At 41.8% G+C, this 12,290-nt stretch overlaps 1 long non-coding RNA gene across 1 annotated transcript in view; it reads left to right on the top strand.

The window, feature by feature from the left end:
* The window catches only part of LOC137481763 (uncharacterized), a 163,928-nt gene extending 151,947 nt beyond the window's left edge, over positions 1-11,981 (top strand). Inside the window, exon 4 of the long non-coding RNA XR_011003655.1 lies at positions 11,696-11,981. This is a non-coding gene — a long non-coding RNA (uncharacterized lncRNA). The remainder of the gene's footprint in view (positions 1-11,695) is intronic.
* Positions 11,982-12,290: the final 309 nt, after the last annotated feature.

The following is a 12,290-nucleotide window of genomic DNA, read 5'->3' as shown; positions in this document are numbered from 1 at the left end:
AAGCAGCTTTGTTCATGGTAGACAAACTTGAATTCATTTAGGATTCATAACAATAGGTTCAATCTTGGATTCAATGGCAGTTCTTAATGAATGGAGTCTTTGGAAGATAAATGTTTGTTTGTGTTAAAAGAGAAATAATTAATTCTCCATTTTTCTGGGTATGAGGTGATTATAGTACATATCACAAAATGTTTTCCCTGTGTTTCCAGCCCTGGGTATAAGAACTGCAGGAATGTTCCCCAAGCCCCAGCATTGCATATATGAGCCATTCTGACCTTGTCATTTCAAAATCTGAAGTTTTGCAATGAATTGTTTGGTGTGAGAAAAAAATGTATCTCTTACTCACAGTATTCTCAGTTCCTCCTGGTGATCTGATGCAGGGCAGTGAGGAGGGAGGAAGGTCCACGTCGCTGCGAGCCATCAGCAGCCGTGGGTCAGCACAGGGTTACTTGGATGAAGGAATCAAGGCTGGATCTGGATTTTGGCCCAATCCTCACATTGTCTTAGACATGGGCATCTTCCAAATTCCTGTGGGAAATCCCACGTTCTTCATTACTGTCCCTGTCTCTTGGGAAGCAGCCGGAGCACACGCGGCCACCGTGCCCAGCGAGGAGAGGCTGTGCTGCCCAGCACCCGGTACCTGCTGACCTCAGGAGGAATTAACAGGCTGCAGAAAACGTACCCTGCAGGCAATTTTACCCTGGAAAAACATCGCCCACATTGCTAGAGTTTAGGACAACAAATTAGAGCTTTTAATATGCACTGGCTGCTTCCCCCCCACCCCCCCACCCCATCCCCACACCACCACCATCCCCCCTCCCAGCCCAGTAACATCCAGTTGCTTAATTCCATTTGAAATCACCCGGGTTAGGCACCTAAATAATCTTGTCCTTCATGCCTGTCAACATCTTGAGGCACCTAACCACCTTTAGAGATGTGGTGTGAAAGCTTGTGAACGATGCAATCGAGGAGGGAAACAAAAGACAAGTATCCCTATTTGCTGCCCAAGAATCCACAAAGAATGCTGCTTCAGCTCTGCTCTGATTTCTAATTAGATTATGAGTGATGTAGGACTCTGAAGCCAAGCTGGAGTTTGTGCTAGCACTTTGCATGTATGAATGACAAAGGGACACCACTTTCATATTGATTTAAGCAAGCCAGTGGAAGAATGTTTAAACATCAAGTGCTTGATGTCCCAGTTTGCCAGAGCACCTGGAAATATCAAATTAATTCCAGGTGTTCTGCCATTAAGACAGGCTTGCTGCTTTTACAGCCACACATACAAAATGTGGCTCCCAGTTCCACAAATAAAAACGGAATGGTTTCTGCTCCTAATGCCTCGATAACGCCGACATATTGCAAGTTCTGGAAAGAATTTTAATCTACATAGGTTTTTTTTAAATGGGGAGGGGAGCAAGGGGGGAAAGATTTTAAATATGCTGCATACAATTTGTGATGGTCATCTCTAAAATGCAGCTCCATTATCCTTTTCCATTTGGAATGAATGAGGCTAATTAATTTCAGGCCATACTTGATGAGGTCAGCACCATACGAAGGGTGCGTGCTAGACATTGCTAATCTCTTTCAGCTGAGAGTGATGAATTAAAGATGAAGCATTCCTTTGCAGGCCTAATTTAGAATGTATATCAAAAACCTACAGCAAATAATACTATACCCTACAACAAAGGAAAACTTGTTCTCTCAGGCTCCCATGTAGGGTTGATTTTAAAGGCATTTTCATTTCGCTTTGGAATTCCAGCTGTGGATGGGTGAAACAGTTCAGAAAATTCAAGCTTTCTCTCTTTCTATTGCTTTTATGGACAAAAGTAGGCAAGGGGGGGCTAAGGGGAGAGAGAAACTGGTCCGTGTTTGATCCTGTATATCCTGTGATTCTGACTGTATGCTCGGTGTTTGGGAAGCCAAGTACCTGTGACGTGACACCCCCCCACGGCCCACACTCACATCTTACTCTTGGGGTTTTTTAAGTCTCAGGGAAAGCAGTCAAGGGTCACCTTTGGTTCAGCATCATCCCAAGAACGTTTTGTTGGACATTGCAGGCGGGAAACAGGACGGGTCCAGCAGTTCTGCTGGGTCACCCAACAAGGACAGGAGGTTCCAAGCCCACACAGAGCTGTCATTCTCCTCAGGAATAAATGCCTCCTTATGCAAAAAGGTCCTATCACATCTAGAAGTGCAGATAGCAAAACTGAATGGAACAAATCACTGCGAAAGCAACCAGGTCTGGGAGCAGGACAAATTGCTACGCAGCTCCTGAACTGGCTGGGGTTGAGGCTCAGCCAAGCTTTGCCACCTTTCCCTCAAAGGCAAAGCCACCCACAAAGTCCATAGGGGTTTTCCCTGAGTGAGGGACTGCAGGATTTATCCCTGTGGGCAGCAAGAAGCTGGATTGTCATTTTGGTAAAATAGGGACTCATGAAATATTAAGGCAGCCTCGGAAGGAGGCTGCAAACAATAGACCACCATCCTCCCCACCACTTCTCTGTTCAATACCTGGCAGTTTCTTGGAATTCTTGACAGGTTGCTGAAGCAAGTCGAAGTTCCCAACTGGTGGCCATAAGCGGCTGCTGTCTTTGTATCCCAGTAGTCCTCATTAGAACAAAGCTGCTTCGAATTAAATCCAATCTACATGCCGAATCAATCTTTCAACCCTTTGATTGCTTCTGAAAATATTTATACTTCTTAATAATGCACATTTTGTCCCAAAGCCTGTGATTAAACCCAGACAAGGTCCGGAGAAGCCTGAAGTATATGTGGAAGGGGTTATTTTGGACAGGAAAAGAAAGATAAAGACACAGGTTTTTCCTATTGTGAAATCATTAGAGTGTATAAATCTAGCAATTGCAGTTGTATAAGCATCAGAGTGGGGTTGTAATAAATACAGATTGGAGTATTATAGTAACCAAATGGAGTTTATGGATTATGTTCACTAGTTCATATTTCTCAGCTACTACAACCTAACCAGCTTCATGCTGCACTCACCTCTGTTAATATTCCCTATTAATATTCTCTTTACGTGTTTGTGGGGGGAAAAAAAAGTTAGGATTCAACTGCTGCTCTGTGTAAAACAAATATGTTTAAAGAATCATGCCCTCCAAAGAAAAAAAATAAACATGGAGATGCTGCAAAGCAACTGTGTTCGAAGGGCACAGGCTGAGGCTGGCTGGAATCAGCCCCGTTCTGCTGAAAGTTAATAACTTCCATCTGAGGGGGATCTGGTCCTAATGCAGGGCATTTGCTATGTGAAAATTGGGGTGTAAAAACGAAGAAAATAACTTCTGCTGTCCCTTACCCTGGTGAATTTTTAGGGTGGTAAATAATAAGCTTTGGCTGGAGATGAGAAACACACAAAGGCTTTGAAACTGTGCTGTGTGGTAAACAGCGTACTGTTCCCTTCTCAAAAAGCAACATGCATCACAGGTGAGACATGAGGAGGTGAAGGGAAGGAAACATTCCTTGGCTAAGAAGTAACCCAGATAGGGCCAGATCCTCCAGAGTGGGGATCTGCCATCGATTAAGAAGGTGGTGGTGGCTGGGGACGCGGATCAGATAAAGGCTCTGTACCTGTCTCCCTCCCTAAACACAAATGACTGCCCTTGTCTCTAATAAAAGGGAAAAAACTGACTTTGGAAAACACAGTATGATAAATCTCCTTGGATATACTATGCAGTGTCTGGGTGAGAGGGAAAGAAATCCTAGAAACTAAAAGTATGTAGTGCTTATTTAATATCATCAGTAGATGGCAAATGCAGGTAATATTCTTCAGGAGTGGGCTGGTAAATGCTTGTGGTAGTTTCAATTGTGACAGTTTCTCCTTTCATAAAGGAGAGAAAGAAATATTCTCAGTCAAAAAAATTATTCATTGACTCTTTCATCACACAATTCATTATATTAAGTTGTTATTTCCTAAATATGTTGGGGGGTGGTATTATTACTATACATATATCCTGAGTCATGATGGCTATTTTGCATTAATGCATGATTTGGATGCTCAGTTTTTAAGGTAGAGAGAAGGGGTGTGTTTATCATGACCATAAATAAGGGGAGAGCAGAGACTGAAAAAAACTCTCATAAATGGGGATGGATGCAAAATCTAATGACACACATGAAAATCCATTTTGGATCAGAACCCCATCCGAGCTCTGTATTGTATAACCAGCATTTTCTGAGTTCTATTGTTTGACAGCCCTGATTTCACACTGAACTTGGAGTTCATTTCCGAACAGAAGCTTTTTGTATAGAAACTTTTAATGATATCCTTTTGTGAACACACACATACCATCGAGGATATTGTCTTATTAAAGAGTTTAAGCCTAAAGGTGTATGCCTACTTTTAAAAGAAATTTTCTGATTGTAGATAACTGCTCAATTTGATTTAGTGTCCAATGATAGTGATGGGGTTGATAACTGAGCATTCATCGGTAATTCATCTTGTGCTAGTAGAAATTTACAGCAAAGCAGTGCTTTCCCAACACTGACAAGTCCTATTAATCTTCTTCAGACACATTTCAATAGGTGTCTCCATCTGTGCCCAACATCTAAACACTCTGGCATCACTGGGGACTTGGAGACACCTTCATTTCAGGTTACACTAGTGAAAATGTGATACTAGATTGTACTCTATTTTTAACCTAATTCTCTCTTTTCATTCAATTAGCCTTTCTTGCCTGTATTTTTCTACTCATGTGTAACATCCTTTTCCCAGGAATAGCTTAAAAATGAGATTTAGTTACTTAAAGAGACAGAATCTGCCAGGGCAAGAGCAACCAAGAGCTTAGTACAGAAAAGCAGAATAACAAAGCTCAGGGACACAGCGTGGAGACCAAATTGCCAGTCACCAAACACATCCCGAGCAGCCTTCCCACAATATTCCCCTCCTGATGCACCTCTTGCAGGCACCACTGGGTTAGGACAGGTCTGAAACTAAAACTGAAAACAATTGCAGGATGTTTGGGTGTTGAAATCCCAAACAGCTCTGTTTGTTCGTGCTGCACGGGGATCCCCACCATCCATCCCCACTTCGCTTTACATATACAGCTAATGCATGAACAAACACAGAGCAGTCAAATTACAGCAATAACATTTATGGGTGGATTATGTTCCAACTTCCTCACTTATTATTAAAAGCGAGTAAATTGCGAAGCACATGGAAGAGGTAGGGTGCAAATGCAGGCGAATTTCCACTCTGAACCAAATGTTGTTTTTTCACTTTCAAAGCTGCGATGAGTTTGCGAGCAGACGCAGCACAGCTTTAAAGCTTACTCATTCAAAAATGTGTGTTTGGGTTCCTTTTTTTTTTTTTTTTCCCTCTCCCCTCCTTACTCCATTTACGTTTGCCTTTCAAAGAGGAGCAGATGCACACCATTTGGGTTTGGGTGGCTCCTACTTGCTCTGAACTTTCTTCTGAAAAGAGCAAACCGTGAGCCGTGCGTCTGCTCTGCGCCTCAGAGGCAGTTTCAAACTTTGTTTCTGGCTTTATGAAGTTCTCTCGTGAGTCGTATTATAGATCTAAATGACCTTATTGTAGGTGGCAAGTTTAAATGTGCCATATTAATAACTTGTTATCCAAGACAAATTAAGTCCTTATGTGTCAAAAGCACTCTGTTCTGGATTACCTACAAGACAAGTATTTATTGAATAAACGTTGGATCCAATTTCATTTTAATGTGACTGACTGTATGCTGCAGCCCCTTAGAACGAGATAAAAACACTCAAACCTACAACTGTGTTGCAACATTACACCTAACTTGTCTATTTCTATTATTGTCTTTTTAACATGGGATCTCAAAAGTGTTTGGGGGGTTTAAGGATTTATTATTATTGTTGTTATTATTTTTTCTGAAGAGCAAGGAGAGACATAGAAAAAAAGACTGGCATTCAGCCTAAAGAGAAATCATTGAAACAAATTAATCCTATGCCGTTTAAATTGACATGGTAATCCATCATCAGCAAAGGGAAACTCTGAAAGCAATCTAGAATCTGCAGTGTTCTTTCACTGGCCCTCAGGCACAAAGACAGATAGTAAAAGAGGAAGGGGGGGAAAAATCATAAAAGTTAGCAGCACCTTAGCATAGGGAAGGGCTAGGGAAAGCAGCTTTCACTTGTTCCTGCTTTCAAGCACCCAGCACAGAAAGCAGTGCTGATTTACCTTCAGTCACTGCCTGCCAACGTTTACTTGTGTGTCAGATCATCTTCAGCTGCTGGGATAGGAGTTATTTCAAATAGTGCAGAGCCCCCATCCTGTATAAACTCCACCATTGAAAACTCTGCCAAACATCAACTTGGGTATTTCTGCTTACAGAGGGCCTTTTATTAGCCTAAACTTGATCATTCCAAATGGACAATAAATTCTATCTGCAGAGCCCTGCAGAAAATAGCTGTACTATCCTTGGGAGTTTAATAGCCAGGATTTTCATAGAGCTAGCATGAAAAAAACTGGGGGGGTTTATTTGGGTTTGGACTCAGGGTATTTTTTTGTCTATCCCCTGTTTTCTCAGTGGGGCTATCCACCATAATATATGTTTCCCAAGAGATTTTTCAAGCTAGTTTTAAATATCTAAAGTGATGAGACTTTGTGCACCTTTAAAATTTTATTAGACTTACGGTCAGAAGAAAACATAAACCTCTTGGGCCTTGAAAGCCCATTGCAATACAGCCATTATCCCTATAATGTCAACAGAGCTACAAAATTCTCTAGAAATAAACCTTTTAAGAACAGCTTTCCCTGCTTCATGTTTTCTTTTAAGGTCAGTGGTGCATCACTTTTTTGGAAAACATTTCTCCTCTCTGGCCAGGTTTAGCAATGTGAAATAGAATGTATATTACTAAATGAATAGGTTTAATTTTAGACACTGAAAAAATAAATAGAAGAAGAGAGCCAGGGCAGGAATAATACCTTTCAGTTAGAAACAGACATAGTAGAAAGAAAAAGTCAGAACTTTAGTGCCAGGGGCAAAGGGGTGAAAGGCTGGCTAATATGAACCATATCCAACATCTGCCCTATTTTAATTTAGTAGGGATAAAGTTTCTTCTTTTTTATTATTAAGAAAACTTTATGTGGCAGAGAAACCCATGAGCTCTGTTATCAAAACTGTTTTATTGTCACACTGAAACTTAGAACTATTAAGAATTGGCGGGGCAAAGAGGTAAAAACTCCCCTTCTCTCTCCTTTTATACTCTGTGACAAGCCTGGGCTCGGGTCCTGCTGACTGGGATGTCCTTTTCATGTCTTTATGAAGTACTGCACTTGGGGCTATAATATAAAGGGGAGGTTAATTGTTCAGGATGGGTCCAAATGATTGATTCTCCGGGTTAAAAAAAAAATTAAATTAATAAATTAAAAAATCTGAATATTTAAAATACAATCCTGACGCGGTGGTTGCCCTCGGAGGTGAGCGATGGTGGTGGTGCACAACAAGTGTAAAGAAGGGCTGGGCTGGGAACCTGTATGAGAAACAGCCCAAATTTCCAGGCTGCAACATGATCTCATTCCATCTAAAAGTTTTCCACCTCAATAGTGCAAATTCCACTATAAAATAACAAAGTGTACCAAACCACATGTGAGTAGCTGTAGGAGTAAGAGAGCAAATTGGTTTCTGACAAAAGAAGGATGAATACCTTTGGATAATCTAAAGTTAAAATTTGATTGAAAGCATAACATTCCTCTAAGCATCAATATGCTTAGGATCCAAAATATGGTTATTTTATTACCAGTTAATACTTAGATCAAAGCAAAACACTGTAGCTGGAAGGGACATTCTCTCTGGAAATAAAGTTCCATGTAATTATTTCCTATTAAAAACTAAAACTGGTCTTAGATTCAAAAATTTGGGCTTCCTTACACGTGCTATAATGCAAGCTTGTCAAGAGAGAGCAGATACAGCATTTTTCACTGTTTGCTGGTATCTCTTTGCTTTAAAGTTTTTGGTTTAGCTTTAACCCTTTGAATGTGAAAGATTCTCATCCAATTTACCTCGATCAGACCAGGGGGACTGTTTTGGATTATATTGACTCATTTCTTATCATAAGAAATTAGAATTCGATATGAGCCAACATCATTTTAAATAAAGCCTGCAAATGTAAGGAGGTGAAATCTAAAGAAAATGATATGGCGATGGGTAGGCAGCTGAAAGTTAAATATTAAATTGTAAACAAAGGTTTTATTCTTGGGCAAAACAGCTCATCTTAATTCAGTTCGAGACATGGAGTTTAAAATATGCACTCAAAATACTTCCAAGAAAGCTGCAACCTTTCAGAGGAGAGAGATAAGAATGTATTTTAATTATGAGGTTATAAATATGCGATAGATTTAATTTTTTTTTACCAACTCCTAATGTGCTACGTAACATTGTTCAGATGCAGTTACACATTTATCTGTCTGTCTCTATTCCTGTCCAAGGTTTTTATTTTATTTTATTCTTTCTCTTTTTTTTTCCCCTCCTGATAGCTCAATCTCTATTTATGGCATCACTGAGGCAGGCCCTGGGTAAAAAAAAAAAAAAAAAAAATTTATCTATCCTTCTGTATTTATAAACCACCACAGAATAAATAGGGAATGGTTCCTTTTTACAACTGAAGGGCTGGTATTATAAGTAGCAATATGAAATATTTAGACACATTATTTCAAGCTTCCCGGCTGCTTCTGATTCTGCTAATTATTTTTGATCTGTCACTCAGAAATAAAAAAATAAATAAATAAAACTTTTAAGAGTTCATTAGGACTGCAGAAAGGAAGAAGAGTCAGATATAAGGCAGCAATTATAATTTGGTTTTAACATGTTTTTTTCATTTTTTGCTGACTCCTCAGCCACATTGTTTAGTAGAAGGATGGCTACAATATACTTCTACATTAAAGGCTGTTAAATAGGGAAGAAGCTGAGACATTCAGCTGGGATATTGTTTGCTAGCTCAATTAGTATCCCAAGAATTTGAAAGTACAATAAATGTATCTGAAGATCATATCTAAACATACTTACCAAAAAGTACCCACCTCTCTCAGCAGTTCACATATTTCCGCCTTCTAACTGGAAGGGGAAAAAAAAAAGAAAAAAAAAAAAGGCAGTTCGATGTGTAGGTTAAGATTGGCGTGTGGCAAGGTTTGTGTGAGATACAAAGAAATCTGTATTTCACTCAACAATTTCATTGCTTAAACATATAGTTTAGAAGCATCTTTTCCTTAAACATGTGGCTCAATAACATTTTCTTCAAAGGAACAACTCAGTGTGTTAAAAGATTTAAGAACAAAGAATGTGCTGCAAAATGCAAATTCCTCCAGTGTTACACTGTGTATGCAATTATGTATGTAGGCAGATAGATATAATTTGAGAGTTATTAACTTTCAACATCAATGATGTACCCTGAATCAATACAATGTAACTACCTATTAAAATATAAACCAGGTGTGTTCCCAGGCAAATACAGTCTGAGAAGCTTTTCTAGATTTTTTTTTTTATTTAAAGATTACAGCTCTACTGTGGACAAGAAGCTCAAGAGATTGGTGCTGGTCCTAAAGAAGGAGATTGCTTTGCTTTTTGCTGATGGTTCTAGAATGTTTCATTTCCTCCACATTTGGGGAAAAAAGAAATAATTTAAAAATAATAAACAATAATGAAATGGTGTGAATGGGATGAACTGCCTCACAAATATCCGTACATTTATGCACCTCCGGATGCATGGGAAAGAGAAAAGTTCCCTATTTCCATATTTCCTTTGGCTGAAGGGAGGGAATGAAGGGAGCAGAAATCATTTTAAGCTTTGCCCTCCCGGCGGATCGACCCCTTTTGCAAATCCCTTTCTCCTGGCCGCCCTCCCTCGCTCCCCCGAGCACACAGCCCGGCGCAGTTAACCTTGGAGCGGCGCCGGGGAGGGAAGGGTTAATGAAACCCAGCTCTTTACGACCTCCAGGGTCAGACTCTTCCTATCTGCAATCTAAGGAATTAGGTAAGGAGGTTATAAGATTATAGTGAAAGGAGTTATAGGCCCTCGTAGCCTCACACCTGAACATATTGGGCTAATCCACTGGGATTCTTAAAAATCGCTTCAGCTATGGAAAACTGTTAATTAGGCTGAGTCTGTCCCGAGGTTTCCTGTTGCATTAGAGATCCAGCCGAGCTGCCTGCACTCCACAGGCTCACATGAAACGCTCTTAGTGTGCCTATACTTTTTGTCCCTTCTCCACAACTGAAATCAGCATCAGCCCCTGATTTCGGGGTAAAAAAAAGGCAAAGCTGGGGGAAAATTCAGCCCGAGAGATGAACAAAAGTCAACCCCCTCCGGTCCCTGAGCCCTGGGTGCCCGGCAGGCTATTTGCAGCTGTTTCTAACTTCAGTGTTTGTTTACAGTAGCAAAATTAGCACTTGGAGGAGAAGTGAAAAGCTGTTTTCACATCAGTTTTACTCCTCGGTTCCTAGCTTGAGATGCCTTTCCTCCCTCCCAGCAATCAGCATCATTTAAAGTGCGGTTCAAACTTTCTCTCGCTGCTTTGACTTAGTTCTCTGCAGTCGCATCCTATTTTCTGCTAAAGAAAAATACGCGGAGAGAAGGTAGCATGTGCACACGGGCCAAACATCACGGATTCGAGGCAAAAAAATAATAATCATAACCCCGAGCATCCCCACAGAACGTATTTCAACGTCGCATGGCAGAGCCTTGCCCTACTCCCAGCTTTCTGCCCTTTGGCACTCAGATGCTTGCTTGTCTCCAGCAAAGTTTTCTTTAATCCGCCGAGACACCCCAGGGCTGTACCTGAGCCACAGCTAAATTGCTCCCTACGACCGATAAAATCCTGCAGCAGCAACTCCCCAACTTCAATACTTAAAGCAAGGGCTGGTCTTAGCCATTTTGCCATTTGCAGAAATGCTGAAATTTTAATTTTTTTTAATTTTTTTTATGCCACTTGTGGTCACCCTCGAATGGCAGTAATCTGTAGATTACATATTACGAGCCTTGTCATTACGTGGATAAAATGAGGTGGTTAAACGCTAAAATCCATTTTACTCACCACATTTGCTTGTGGGGAGAGAGGGGGGCGGGAAGGAGAGGGGAGGACAAAGTTGTAGAAGGATTTAAAACCCTCGGATGGGAGCTGGATGTGCTGTCAGAGCCCTCTCTGCCTGGTGGGTACACGGGCTGGGGAGCCCTCAACTTCACCTCCAAGACAGGCGCCCGATCACTCCAGCCCTCTCCCTCGCTCCTGAGCCTTTTGTCCCCATTTTCGTGGTATCCCAGCTTTGCTCCACAGAGGCGACTTTTCTCTGCCTCTCCTGGATTTGCTCTCTAGCATTTCTAGGCTCCTACTCTCCAGCTCTCCCCCCGTTTGCCTCTTTCATCTGTGTCCCTGATCCCTCTCCAGCTGATGTGATTCTTTAGAAATGTGGGTCTTATCCCGTCCCTACCTTTGCCGGCTCTGATTAGATATTATTTTTTCATTGGCTCTGCTACAATGGGTTCCTCCCTTTAATCTCTCGGTATATTTTCCCCCTCCCGGTATAACCAAATCCATGAAATTCACAGCCTCTCTCTTTGACACGACTGGTTCGTCTAATCACTCCATATCGATTTCCCTAACTCTTTTCATCCAGCTGAAGACACATTTTAAAACACTCCAAGCCAGAGTGTGCTCTTTGCTTTATACACACTAATAAAATGATTTACCCTTCTCTCTCTGCTCTCCTCACAGGAGAAAATCGTTCAAGTCGCGGCTATTTGTGTGTGATCAGTAAATATTTAGTGTGGCGACATCCTCAGCTCCTCTCCTGATCAATACGCAACCCAACAGGAGGTGGACTATTGTCCGGGTAGTGACTTGCTGAGATCTCCTTTAGATGAATTCTTTGCCCCCCATACTGTCTGTTAGGATTTATCCTCGAAGGTGACCAATAAAGAAAACCTGAGTCTTTAAAAACCTCTGTTTCTAACCTGTTTACCGTGCCATTAAAGCACCTAAGCCAGGAATGGCTTATTCATCCCCGTCTCCCATATCCCTGGGATGGGCTGGAAAATGGGGGTCAAAGCGGGCAGCCCCCGCAGCCCCGCTCTGCATCCCTGCACCCCTGGATCCCCTTTTCCCCGACCCCTCCAGTACAAGCCCGGCCGCTCTCCGCGGTGCAGTGTCACGGCGAAAGGGCGATTCCCCGCTCGCACCCTGCAGCATCCTCGGCCGCAGGGCTCGCTTCCACAGCTCAGCCTCAGCGGGTGGCAACGATGTGCCCAGGGATGGAGGGTGTCCCAGCAACTCCCAGCCCGCCTCCCCCCTCCTCCTCACCGCATCCCGC

The sequence above is a fragment of the Anomalospiza imberbis genome, chromosome 13 (assembly GCF_031753505.1).
Source record: "Anomalospiza imberbis isolate Cuckoo-Finch-1a 21T00152 chromosome 13, ASM3175350v1, whole genome shotgun sequence".
In the NCBI taxonomy this organism is placed as follows: domain Eukaryota; kingdom Metazoa; phylum Chordata; class Aves; order Passeriformes; family Viduidae; genus Anomalospiza; species Anomalospiza imberbis.
This window is presented reverse-complemented; position numbering and strand designations above follow the sequence as displayed.